This window comes from Dasypus novemcinctus, chromosome 23, assembly GCF_030445035.2.
Source record: "Dasypus novemcinctus isolate mDasNov1 chromosome 23, mDasNov1.1.hap2, whole genome shotgun sequence".
Classification (NCBI taxonomy): domain Eukaryota; kingdom Metazoa; phylum Chordata; class Mammalia; order Cingulata; family Dasypodidae; genus Dasypus; species Dasypus novemcinctus.
The window spans coordinates 12,909,281-12,923,665 of NC_080695.1; positions in this window are offsets into that span (position 1 = coordinate 12,909,281).

Below are 14,385 nucleotides of genomic sequence, written 5' to 3' on the forward strand. Positions count from 1 at the left end.
CTTTACAGGGTTCTGGCCAACCAGCTGGCTGCTGGCCAGGGACTTCAGCACTGGACAGCAGCCTTCGGGGCGGCTACAAGGCATGGCCCTCTTGGGACAGGCGGCCTGGCTATAGCAATAGCTGGGTGGGATTCTGCTCCTTGAAATTTCCTTCCAGGAGCATGAATCCAGCCCATGAGCTACAGGGGGTAGAAGTCTTCAGATTCAAGACGGAGGATGAGGCCAGATCTCAAAAGCCTAACAATATGAACAGATAGGTTTTAAAGAACAACAGCAAAGAATGTAGATCAGCAACAATCAAACGGGAGATAAAGGCTGGTGGCCAGGAAAAGATTCACATGGTGCCGCTGCTGTTTTGGAGACAGAGAGGGTCGCGAGAGGAGTGTGGGTGCCATAAGGAAACTGAAATAAGCCCCAGCTGACAATCAGCAAGAAGAAGGGGCCCCAGTCCTACAACCATGAGGAATTAAATTCTGCCAATGCCCTGAATAAGTTTGGAAGCAGATTCTTCAGTAGAACCTCTAGATAAGACGCCAGCCTGGCTGGCACCTTGGTTTTGGCCATGTGAGACTCTAGGCCAAGTGGAACCTGCCTACAGAACTGTGAGATAATAAGTGGGTGCTGTTTTATGCTGCCGAGTTTGTGGCAATTTGTCACACAGTCATGGGAAACTAATAGACCCTCACTGCCTTGAATATGGATGTGATGCCTGCGCTTGGGCAGCCTTCTTGTGACAGTGAAACAAGAAGAATAAGGGAAAAGGTAAACAAATTTCCAAAATGTAGTTTTTACCTCTAAGCTTCTGACCCAGTTTCAGCAACTGCCTACCTCTAGGCTCCTTATGTGAAAAACACACCCCTATTTCTTTAAACCACTGTCAGTTTTGGTGTTACTTATTTGTAGAAGCAAGCACTTCTGATCCAGGAATTTTTTTTTTTTTTTTTTTTTTGAGATTTTGATTCCTGGGGGGAAAAATAGTCTTTATTCTCTTCTCAGATTAAACTGAATTAAGTCATTTGGGTTGAAAAACAGATAGGCAGAAATGTTCAGACAACCACTTCCTCTACACCCCCCACCCCAGGGCTAACCCCACCATCCTCAGGGGTGCTGAGAGTGGAGGTGGAAAGGCAAAATCCTGAAATAGCTCACCAATTACACCCAACTCAAAGAAGACGTGGGGGAAGTGGATGTAGCTCAAGCAGTTAGGTACCTGCCTACCACACAGGAGGTTCCAGGTTCGGTTCCTGGCGCCTCCTAAAGAAGACAAGCAAGAGAGCAAGCTGACATAATGGGCTGGTGCAGTGAGCTGAGACAAGAAGATGACACAATGAGATGACACAACGAAGAAACACAATGAGAAACACAACAAGCAAGAAGCGGAAGTCGATCAAGTGATTAGGTGCCTGCCTCCCACATGGGATGGTTCAGGGTCTGGTTCCTGGTGCCTCCTTAAAAAAAGAAGATGAGCAGACCCAGAGCAGACAGTGAGCACAAACAAAGAGAGCACGTGGAGAAATAAATAAACCTTTAAAAAAAAAAAGTAGCCATGGGCAGCCTCGGAAGATAAGCAGCTGTTTCCATTAAAGTAGAAAACCTTCCCTGGCTACTCCATTTCCCACGAGGGAAAAGAACTTACACCTTGCTGGTGCTCTATGTGGGGAGGGAAAATTAAGCAAATGATCAACAATAAGCAGAAATGGAGGGAGGGGTGCAGTGGGGGAAAGAAGGTAAGGTAGGAGACAGATCGGTCAGAACCATCTGAAGAAAGTGGGGACGGAGACCCTGTGATGGCCCAGGGCTGGAGTTTCTCTCCCCACCGAGGTGTTTTCTGGCCAGCTAACTGGATTTCACATAAAAGAAGGAACTTCTCAGTCATACAGGCAAAAAGGACATTCACTTGTGAGAACAAAAAAAAAAAAACAAGCAGGCCTCAGACTTCTCCCATTGCTAGAAGATAGATGTTCTCCAGTATTGTCTTTATTTTTTGCAGTTATTTTATAATTTCATTTGATAATCGGCTGTTAGCTTTCATCCACCTTGACTTCCTGCAGGTTTTTAAAAAAATTTTTTAGGAGGTACCAGGGATTGAACCCAGGACCCTGTACATGGGAGGCAGGAGCTCAACCACTCCCCCAACGAGTGTAGGTTTTTGAAAGTATAGAGTTTGTTCAGAGACTCTTCATCCTCATTATGCTTTCTGGACAATGTGATGTTGTCCAGAAACATACACACAACATACGGTATGGGACACGTATCCCTTTGATCCAGAGAGTCTTGGTGAGCCTCGTGTCAATGCACACATCAGCTTCCTAACTCCTTCATGGCAAATTTCCAGATCTCTTTGAGTGCCCAAAGGGCACGCTACTCGAAGTCCACCCCATGCGCGTGCTGATGAGTGTTGACAACGTATTCCCAGGTCACCCCCTCGTGGATGGCACAATGGCCCTTCTCACCACCCTTCTTTGCAGGAATCCTTCTGCTAGACCAGGTTGGAAAGGAAGAGTGCAAGGGATAGGCCACTGTTATTCAAAAGTGCCTTTCGTGTTTAGGTCTACAATTTATATTTGCACATGGTATAAAGTAAGGGTCACATTTCATTAGTTCCTAAATGGATACCTAATTGTTCCAACACCATTTACTGGGAAGGCCATCCATGTCCTATCTCTTACACAGTCACCTTTGTCATAAAATGACTGTCCACATGAGCCTGGTAGTTTCTGGACTTTCTCTTCTCTTCTCTTAGTCTATTTGTCTCTTCCTGTGCCAATATCAAACTGTCATGATTATTATAGCTTTACAGTCCGTCGTAACATGTTAGGGAGCATGGCCCCACCTTATTCTTCAATAGTTTCTTGGCAATTCTTGACCTTTGGGGCTTCCCTTTAATTTTAATTTATACATTTTTATTCAGTTTTTTTTTTTTTCAGGAGGTACTGGGGATTGAACCTGGGACATACACATGGGAAGCAGGTGCTCAACCACTGAGCTACATCCACTCCCCAATGAGGGTGTTTTTGCTTGTTTTTTTTTATAGGACTCAACTCAGGAAACAGGCACTCAAGTACATGAGCTACATCTTCTCCCCATAATCAGTTTTTTTTTTATGAAGTTTTATTTTTTTAAATGAGAAATTTTTTCCCACCCCCACCCTGCTGCTTTGGCTGTCTGTATCCATTCGCTGTGTGATCTGTATCTATTTTTCTCTGTCTTCTCATCTTTCTCTGGGATTCGATCCTGGGAACATCTGATGTGGAGAGAGGTTGCCTGTCAATTGCGCCATCTCAGTTCCTGGTCTCTGCTGAGCTTCACCTTGGCTCTCCCCTTTGCCTCTCTTCCGTTGCATCGTCATCTTGCTGCACGACTCACTTGCACAGGCACTGGCTCACTGCCCGGGCACTCAGCTTGCTGTGCAGTCACTCGGCTCACCACTCATTCACTGACTTTCCACGCAGGCACTGGCTAACCATGCGGACACTCGCATGGGCACTGGCTCACCACGCGGGCACGTGTGGGCACTCGGTCCATTGCGCAGGCACTCGGCTCACCACACGGGCACTCATGTGAGCACTTGGCTCGCCACGCGGGCACTCGGCTCACCACAGGGGCACTCGGCTCACCGCACGGGCACTGCCTCACCACGCAGGCACGTGTGTGGGCACTCGGTTCATTGTGCAGGCACTCAGCTCGCCACGCGGGCACTCGGCTCACCACAGGGGCACTCGGCTCACCACGCAGGCACGTGTGGGCACTCGGCTCATTGTGCAGGCACTCAGCTCGCCACGCGGGCACTCGGCTCGCCACAGGGGCACTCGGCTTGCCATGCAGGCGCTGGCTCACCGCACAGGCCCACTTTCTCTTCTTCACCAGGAGGCCCCGGGATCGAACCTGGGTCCTCCCATATGGTAGATGGAGGCCTTATCACTTGAGCTACATTCACTTCCCTGTGATCAGTTTTTAAAATCACACCAAGAAGAAAAACTCGCTGGGGTGTTTATGGAATTGTATTGAATCTATGCATCAATTGGGGGAGAACTGACATCTTCAGAAAGTTAAGCCTTGGCTCAATAAAAATAAGTCATTTTCATCTGGAAAAAAAAAAAAGAGTCCGTCAGCGGTCTGGTTCAGTCCTCCCGGTGGCAGAGGTCTCTGCGCAGCCTGGGGGGACGGGGGGGGGGGTCCCGCCGGGAGGCTCCCTGACCTTGATGGACTTTCCAAGCCGGAGGCCCCAGAACCTAGAGGCCTGCAGAGAAGAGGGAGGAGGAAGCGCCTCCTTTGGGGCATTTCCATCATGCTTCATTAAACTTCAGAAGTGACTTAGCCCCTCCAGGCACACGATCCTGGGCCTTGGACTCCTTCTAAACACGCTCAGGTCAATTGAAGGTCATTGGCTGATGGGTGGGCAGGAACTGGCCCCTTCCAGCTAAAGGGAGCCCGAGGGTCAGGGGTGGACTGTCCCTGTCCCCGCTGGCCTTCCTGCACAGGGAGGGCCCGGCCAAGGGCCTGGGGTCAGGCTGTAGCTGCCCAGCGACCCCCTGGGGCCGACACTCTGCAGCAGGACCACCGCATCCAGAGAACCCACTCGGCAAACGGAAAGCCAGGCCCTGGCAGCGGAGAGAAGGGGGCCGGAAGAGACAGGCACGTCCACGGAAACAGAGCCCCCAGCCTCAGTCCCCCTGTGCCCCCAGGATGCGCATCTCCCCCCGGCGCACAGGGATCCTGAAGTGCCCCCCATGCCCACAGCGTGGGGCTGGGGTCTGTGCCAGCTCCCCGGGTCAGCCTTAAAGCTCCACAACAACAGAAAGAATGTTGGGAAGTGGATGTGGCTCAACGGTTAGGGCGTCCGTCTACCACATGGGAGGTCCAGGGTTCAAACCCCGGGCCTCCTTGACCCGTGTGGAGCTGGCCCACGTGCAGCGCTGATGTGCACAAGGAGTGCCCTGCCACGCAGGGGTGTCCCCCGCGTAGGGGAGCCCCACGCGCAGGGAGTGTGCCCTGTAAGGAGAGCCGCCCAGTGCTAAAGAAAAGTGCAGCCTGCACAGGAATGGCACCACACACACAGAGAGCTGACACTGCAAGATGATGCAACAAAAAGAAACACAGATTCCTGGTGCCGCTGACAAGGATACAAGCAGACACAGAAAAACACACAGTGAATGGACACAGAAAGCAGACAACTGGCGGAGGGGGGGATAAATAAAAATATATAGGGAAACGGACTTTGGCCCAGTGGTTAGGGCGTCCGTCTACCACATGGGAGGTCCGCGGTTCAAACCCCGGGCCTCCTTGACCCGTGTGGAGCTGGCCATGCGCAGCGCTGATGCGCGCAAGGAGTGCCGTGCCACGCAAGGGTGTCCCCCGCGTGGGGGAGCCCCACGCGCAAGGAGTGCGCCCGTGAGGAGAGCCGCCCAGCGTGAAAAGAAAGAGCAGCCTGCCCAGGAATGGCGCCGCCCACACTTCCCGTGCCGCTGACGACAACAGAAGCGGACAAAGAAACAAGACGCAGCAAATAGACACCAAGAACAGACAACCAGGGGAGGGGGGGGAATTAAATAAATAAATAAATCTTTAAAAAAAAAAAAATATATATATATATATATATATATATAAAAAATATTAAAAAAAGAAAGAAAGGTAATGTCCCCCCAGCTTGGGGGGGCTGGAAGTGGGAAATGACGAGGGTGTCTGCAGGGCCACGACCCCCCACAGGCACTGGGGGACCCTGCCCTGGCCTCTTCCGGCCTCCGTTGTTTGCCACCGTCCTGGGCGCCCCTGGCTTGAGGACGCATCACTCCATCTGCACGTGGCCTTGGCCCACGTGTCTGTGTCTGCCCACGCCACCTCCTAAGCACACGAGGCCCTGCCCCAGGCCCACCCCGGTGTCGTGTGGCCTCACCGTCGCTCAATGGCACCTGCAAAGACCCTACTTCCCACCAAGGCCACGGCCAAGCTCCTGGGGCCCAACACATTTTTTTTGGGGGGGGGGGACACACAATTCAACCCCTGACGGGACTCCTTAGAGAAAGGCAGCCTGCTGCCCAGGGCAGGGCACCCAGAGCCCGTGAGGCATGAAGGCCAGGCTCACGCTTGCCCATGGGGACAGGGTACCCACAAGACGCACTGAAACCAACTCAGAGAGTCAGAACCCCAACGTCACCCCAGTCAGAAGACAGCGTGCCTTGTCTAACCCTCCGGCCACACCCGGCACTGTGGGTGATGAGCACCGGCAAGCTTGTGCACGCAGAGAACATTCCAGAAAAGGCCTGGACTCGTGGTTCTCCAAGTCCAGGTTGTCCCGGAGAGCCTTGCAAATGGCTTGGCTTGGTGCTTTTCCGTTCTGGCACCAAGTGGTTTTCTGCCCTAGACCATCTATATATTTTTTTAGATTTATTTTTATTATATTTATTTCTCTCCCCTTCCCTGCTCCTCCCCCCTCCCCCCGCCCCAAGTTGTCTGCTCTCTCTGTCCATTCATTGTGTGATCTGTGTCCGCTTGTATCCTTGTCAGCGGCACCCAGAATCTGCATCTCTTTTTGTTGCATCATCTTGTCGTGTCAGCTCTCCGTGTGTGCAACGCCATTCCTGGGCAGGCTACACTTTCCTTCGTGCTGGGCGGCTCTCCTTACGGGGCGCACTCCTTGTGCGTGGGGCTCCCCTACGTGGGGGCCACCCCTGCGTGGCAGGGCACCCCTTGCGCGCATCAGCACTGTGCATGGGCCAGCTCCACACGGGTCAGGGAGGCCCGGGGTTTGAACCCTGGACCTCCCGTGTGGTAGACGGACGCCCTAACCACTGGGCCACGTCCACTTGCCTAGACCATCTATTCTGAACTGCCTTGTTGGGTCTACTTGCCTACTACAAGCGCAGCTCCCGCGGGCCTCACGGGGACGCTTCCTTCGCTCACGCACTTTCAGAAAGAACGCCAGCCGCGCGGCGTGAGCCGCTGGCGGGCAGAGGGCACCCGCGGGTGTCGGAGGCGGTCCCAGTTCTCTGCCTCGCGGGTCTGCGGAGTGAAGCCGACTCCTCGGCCGCCCTTCGTGGGCAGGAAGCGCTGACCACCGAGCTTCCTCTCAAGCCGCTGCCGAGGGCCTTGTCAGCACATGGCGCTCCCCCGGGGTCCCCAAGCTGAGATTCCGGCATCTGAAGACGGAGATCCTTCTGAGTTCAGATTTCTCGACGTGTGTGCTTAACTGGCACCCCGTGGTGACGCTGGCCGGCTGCCCTCCGACTGGGGGAGACGCTTGGGGACAAAGGCGATTTGCCCCCGCTGGGTTCGCACCTGAGCAGCTGGGCAGGTGCGGGGGGCGGGGGGTGGCTGGACAGCCGCACCTCGGGGGTCCCGCAGTGAGTTCATCGTTGCCACCCACAAGGGCCCCCCACGCTCCCCAGGGACTCTTGGGCCCTGTCCCGCCCCACACTCTGCAATTCTCAAACCCCTGACCCCCACCCCTTATCTTGCCCCCTCGCTCGGCCAGAGGCCTCACCTGGCACTTTTGGAGGCTCGGCCGGTTTTCCAGCACGGCTCCAGTATTCCACGCTCCCTCCGGCAACACACCAGGGCTCTGTCACCCCCAGTCTAGCCAACACCTGTGACTGGCTGTCCTCTACTGGCGCCCACCTAGCGGTGTCACGGGCTATCTCATAGTTCCCCCTGACGACTAACGAGGCTGAGTATCTCTTCATGTGCTTATCAGCTTCTTACCCATTTGTGTATCTTCAGAAAAATCATTTGCTCTTTTTGAGCTGGGTTGTCTTTTTATTACTGAGTTAGAACCATTCTTTATATATTCCGGATTCAAGCCACTTATCAGGTGTCATGTTCCTGCATTTCCCAAGTATGAAATATGCTCCTAATTTCAAGACAAGTGGGTTATTTTTTTAAGAAGTTGATTTATCTGTACAACAAATACTTAGTGAACGGCTACTTGTGTGTGCCAGATACTATTTCCAAGGCCTGGGCCTATATCAGCAAACGAAACAGAAACCCCTGCGCTCCTGGAACTTTCTAGAGAGGGGAGATAGACAATAAATATAGGTAAATTATACAGGAGTTAGAAGGGGTGGTAGGTTGAGTTATGTGCCCCAGAATAAAAATCAGGCTCTTAGTCTTACTCGGTTCCTTTGTTTGTGAACTCATTGTAAATAGGACTTTTGAAGGTGCTATTTTTAGTTAAGGTGTGGCCCAACTGGATGAGGTTGGGCCTTAGCCCTATCACTGGAGACTTTATGAAGACAAAGCCACGTGGAGGGGCAGACGCTGGAGGTCAAGGGACCTGGAAGAGAAAGGAGAGGACACTGCCATGAAGCAGGAAAGCCAAGGAACCCAAGGACAGCCGGCCAGAACGCTCCAAGTCCTGGAGAAGGCAGCCTTCCTGCCTCTGGAACCATGAGCCGATAAAGCCACCCCACCGCACGGTATTTGTCATAGCAGCCAGGAAACTAAGGCAGAGGTGGTAAAAGTTGCAGAGGAAAGAAAAAACACAGCAGGGGGAAGCAGATGTGGCTCAAGTGATTGAGCTCCTGTCTATCATATGGGAGGCCCCAGGTTCAATTTCTGGGGCCTCGTGGTGAAGGCAAGCTGGCCTGCACCACAGTGAGCTGGCGGTTCATGCCGCAGAGAGCTGGCACAGCAAAATGACACAATAAAAGGGAGATGCAGAAGAAAGACAGTGAGAGTCGCAGCAGACCAGGGAGATGAAGTGGTTCAAGCAAATGAGTGCCTCTGTTCCACACCAGATGTCCCGGGATCAGATCCCAGTGCCTCCTAAAGAGAAAGATGAGATGAAAAGACAAGCAAACATGGAAGAACACACAGAGAATGGACACAAAGAGCAGACAGCAAGAACAAACAACAACAAGGGGGTGGGAGGGATAAAAAAAGAGAGACACACAAGATGGAAAACATAATGAGAGACACAACAAAGCAGGGAGCAGAGGTGGCTCAAGCAATTAAAGTGCCTCCCTCTCACATGGGAGGTCCCTGGTTCGGTTCCTGGTGCCTCCTACAGAAGACAAGAAAGCAAGCTGACGTGATGGGCAGGTGCAGTGAGCTGATGCAACAAGAAGATGCAAGATACACAAGGAGGGGAACCAGATGTGGCTCAAGCCACTGGGCTCCCATCTCATATAGGAGGCCCTGGGTTCAACTCCTGGGGTCTCCTGGTGAAGGCAAACTGGCCTGCGCTGCAGAGAGCTGGTGGCCCATGCCACAGAGAGCAAGATGACAAAACGAAAAGGGAGATGCAGAGGAGAGACAGTGAGAGGCGCAGCACACCAGAGAGATAAAGTGGCTCAAGCAATTGAGTGCCTTTCTTCTACACCAGAGGTCCCGGGATCAGATCCCAGTACCTCCTAAAGAGAAAGACGAGATGAAAAGACAAGCAGACACTGAAGAACACACAGTGAATGGACATAGAGAGCAGACAAGAGAGTGCAAATAACAACAAGGGGGCAGGGGGGAGAAAAAAAGAGAGACACACAAGGAGGAAAACATAATGAGAGACACAACAAGGCAGGGAGCAGAGGTGGCTCAAGCAATTGGGCACCTCCCTCCCACATGGGAGGTCCCAGGTTCGGTTCCTGGTGCCTCCTAAAAAGAAGACAAGCACACAACAAACAGGCACAGCAATTGAAAACAACAATGGGAGAAAAAAATAAATCTTTAAAAAACACAACACAGCAGGGTAAGGGGTCCCCAGGTGCTGGTGGGAGTCAGAGGGAGCAGTTTGACATACAGTGTACCCTTCTGGGGAGGCAGAGTTTGCACAAAGCCTTGGAGGTAAGGAATGAGCCACGAGGCCATTGGGGTAAGGAGTATTTGAGACACAAAGACCAGCCCATGCAAAAGCTCTGGAGTGGGATGGCTGGGTGTGGAGGCCAGGGTGGTGACAGAGCGGGGAGCAGTGGGAGTGGAGATGGGGGGTGCGGTGCAGACCGATCGGGTGGGGCCTGAGGGCCCTGTAAGGACTCTGGTTCTTACTCCAAGTAAAGCGTGGAGCCCTGGCTGGATTTCAGGCACGCAAGGGAAATCATTGTATTTTAAAGGGAACCATGTGGCTGCTGCGTGGACACTGCGTATGAGGGGCAGGGAATCGAGGGAGGAAGATACTGCAGCGATCCAGGGCGCAGACACCGTGGCAGGGGCAGAAGAGGTGATGGCGGTGAGAGGAGGCACTTGAAAGTTTATGTTTTTTAAAATGGAGTACAACATAGAAAGAGCATAAAACTTGCCATTTTAACCATTTTAAATGTGCAAGTCAGTGACATTAATTATATTCACAATGTTGTACAACCATCACCGCTATCTAGGTCCAAACTTTTCCATCCCCCCCAAACAGAAACTCTGTCCCCCTGAAGCAACAACTTCCTGTTTCAGTTTCCTAGGTTGCTTAAAGCTTCATTGTTTACCTTGAACAATGGGAATTTATTCCCTGGGAGAATATCCAAATCAAGGAATCCTCAAGGTAATGCTTTCTTCTTGAGGACAGGCTGCTGGTGACCCTGGATGACTCTGTCACATGGCAAGGCACATGGCGGCATCTGCTGGGCTCTCCCTTCTCCTCCAGGTTGCGTTGCTTCCAGCTTCTGGCTTCCGTGGCTTTCTCTCTGTCTAAATTTCATTCTCTTATAAAGGACTCCAGTAAGAGGATTAAGACCCACTCTGAATGAGATGGGTCCCATCTTAAGGTCCTACTCACCAAAAGGTCCTACTTACACAGGTCCACACCCACAGGAGTGGATCAACTTTAAGAACATGCTTTTCTGGGCTACATACAGTTTCAAGCCCCTACACTCCCCACTTCACCTCCCCTGAGCCCCTAGGAATCTCTAATCTATTTTCTTCTCTATGAATTTGCTTATTCTAGACATATCATATAAATGGAATCATATAATATTTGTCTTTTTGTATGTGGTGTATTTCACTTAACATGATGTCTTGAAGGTTCCTCCATGGTGTAGCATGGATCAGAACTTGGTTCCTTTTTACGGCTGAATAGTCTATTGCATGGATATACTACATTCTGTTTATCCATTCATCTGTTGATGGACACTTGAGTTGCTTCCACCTTTTGACTATGTGAATAATGCTGTGATGAATACGGGTGTACGAGTATCTGTCCAAGTCCCTGCTTTCAATTCTTTGGGGTATATAACCCAGGAGTGAAATTTCTGGGTCATATGGTGTATTAGTCCGTCAAAGGGGTGCTGATGCAAAATAGCAGAAATTGGTTGGTTTTTATGAAGGGTATATATTTGGGGTCCTAGGAGCTTACAGGTACCAGGCTATAGGCATGTTACTTCCCTCACCAAAGTCTATTTTCATGTGTTGGAGCAAGACGGCTGCTGATGTCTGTGAGGGTTCAGGCTTCCTGGGTTCCTCTGCGCTCAGCTCCTGTGTTTTCTCCACAAGGTCAGCTGCGGAGAAATCAGGCAAATGGCTCTGTCTCTCTCTCTTCCTGGGGCTCCACCTGCAGCATCAAACTCCAAAGTCAAAACTCCAACATCAAATGTCCCCAACTCTGTCCTTTGCCATGCCTTTTATCTGTGAGTCCCCACCCACCAAGGAGTGGAGACTCAACGCCCTAATCATAACTCAGTCATGCCCAGGTACAGATCAGATTACAAACATAGCCCAATATCTCTTTTTGGAATTCATAGCCATATCAAATTGCTACCTATGGTGATTCTATGTTAAACTTTCTGAGGAACTGCCAAACTGTTTGCCACAGCAGCTACACCATTTAACACTCGCACCAACAGTGCACAAGCGGGCTCTACATCCTCCCCAGCACTTGCTATTGTTCATATTTCTAACAATAGCATCCTAGCGGTGTGAGGTAGTGTCTCGTGGTTTTGGGTTGCATTTCCCTAGTGCTGAGCGCCCTGTTATGTGCGTATTGGCCATTTGTGTATCTTCTTTGGAGAAATGCTTACTCAAGTCCTCTGCCCATTTTCTAACTGGGTAAGTTTAACTCACCTAAACAACCACCTGTGGCTAATGTCTACCGTAACGAGTAACGCAGGTCTAGTCATACTCCCTGCTGTACACATATGAGGATGCTCATTGTTCCACTGTTCTTAATAGAGGAAACTGGAAACTACTTAAACGGCTATCAATAGAATGGCTTGGCTAAAATGAATAAACCAGTGCATAATGGTATCACCCCAAGATGCCGGGGAGGAGGGCGCCAACGTCCCCTCTGTGCAGACTGAGCCACGGGCATAGACCTAGCTGCAGCCCCCAGGGGTCTCGCTGGCCCCGGAGGAGGCTGGCTGGTGGACTGACAAGGACTCCAAAGCTAAGAGCCCCCCCAAGTTCTCCAGCAGCGCCTGAGCCGCCGTCCTTCCTGCGACCCGGTCCTGGGCACTACTGGGACACCCCTCCTCCAAAGGAGGTCCCAGGTCCCCTGGCTCCCCTCATGTCACTCTGCACCCAAGTCCTACTCCAGCAAATACTGCTCACCATTGTTATCCACGCCCCCAGCCCATGCCCCATTCTCCTTCGACAGGAGAACCTGACGGCCACCTCCACCCCAGATGGATCGGATCGGGGGGAACAAAGAGCAGAGGGACAAGGCAGTTACGTTTCCAGAGAGAAACAGGTCAAATCCTTGTATGCTCACTGCCGAGTCACTTTGGAAAATGGGTTCCCGGGTATCCTTGTGGAGGAGAGAACCCCAGGCCTCAGCCGGACTAAAGGAAAGGGCTAGGAAAGCGTCCCCCGACATGCCCAGACCTTCACCCCACCCAAAGTACCGCGGCTTCTTTCCAGGTTCAAACGTCTGCAGGGTCTTGGGGCTGGGGACCCTGCCGCGGGCCAGCTCAGAACTTGAGGGGCTCCGTGCAAAACAAAAACGTGGGGCCCCTTGTTCAAGAAGCAGGAGTAGGGAAGGGGACTTGGCCCAGTGGTTAGGGCGTCCGTCTACCACATGGGAGGTCCGCGGTTCAAACCTCGGGCCTCCCTGACCCGTGTGGAGCTGGCCCATGCGCAGTGCTGATGCGCGCAAGGAGTGCCGTGCCACGCAGGGGTGTCCCTCGCGTAGGGGAGCCCCACGCAAGGAGTGCGCCCCGTAAGGAGAGCCGCCCAGCGCGGAAGAAAGGAGGGGGAGGGGGAAAATAAATAAAAAATAAATCTTTAAAAAAAAAGAAAAGAAGCAGGAGTAAAGCACCGGTAAAGATACTAAAATAGAAAGCTTTTTCCTTTCTCCCGGGTCTCTCTCTAGGCTTGCAGATGTTTTCATTTGCTCTCTAACGCCATGCTGAGCAAAGGAAAATCCGAGCTGTAAACGACTTGAGTGGACATCACTCTTCATCTTTGTGCTGTGCATTGCCGGTTTTTAATGCAAATGTAAGAGTATTTAATTGCTATGTGGAACCACCGAAAGGCCATAATTCACAGGTGGAGCTTGCAAATGCACACAGATTTTACTCTTTACCAGAAGCGGACGCGCCGCTCAAAGCTGGCGACTGATGTCGCGTCACTCCTTGATAGGGACACATCCTCCCAACACGCTCCGCCTCGGGCCTGCGACAGTAAGGAAGGCCCGAAAGGAGAAGGAGCTCCGGCCGCCCTCTCTTCCCCGCGTCCTCATAAGTGGTGCAGGGAAACAGCGCGGTGAGAAGGGAGGGGACGGGCGTCCTCGGTCGTTTGTGTCTTAGCACACCACTGCCAGCTTTCTTTTTTTTTCCAAAGATTTATTTTTTATTTCTCTCCCCTTACCCCACCCCCCAGTCTCTGTGTCCATTCGCTGTGTGTTCTTCTGTGACCACTTCTATCCTTATCAGCAGCACTGGGAATCTGTGTTTCTTTTGATTGCGTCATTTTGTTGTGTCAGCTCTCCGTGTGTGTGTGTGTGGCACCACTCCTGGGCAGGCTGCACTAGTTTTGTGTGGGGCGACTCTCCTTGAGGGGTGCACTCCTTGCATGTGGGGCTCCCCTATGCGGGGACACCCCTGTGTGGCACGGCACTCCTTGCACGCATCAGCACTGCGCATGGGCCAGCTGCACACAGGTCAGGAGGCCATGGGAATCAAACCCTGGACATCCCGTGTGGTAGGCGGATGCTCTCAGTTGAGCCAAATCCGTTTCCCAACTGCCAGCTTTCTGTGTTGCAAGCCAGTTCTTGCTGGTCCGGGGGCGGGGTCTGCCTACTCAGGCCTGGGGTAACCCACTCACCTGCACCAGCTCCGAGCCCGGCTCAACTCCCCGGTCCACGTGCACCACGTGCGCCACCCTCAGTAGGTGCTGCAAGGACCAGCAAGCACCTCGGCGTGCCCACTGCCTCTGCACACGCGCATGCTCCGTGGTCCCACCGGACTGTACTGAGAAAATGCAAGTTCAAAGGCAAACTGATTAAGAATTTCAAGACGGTGACCACAGAGCATTTAA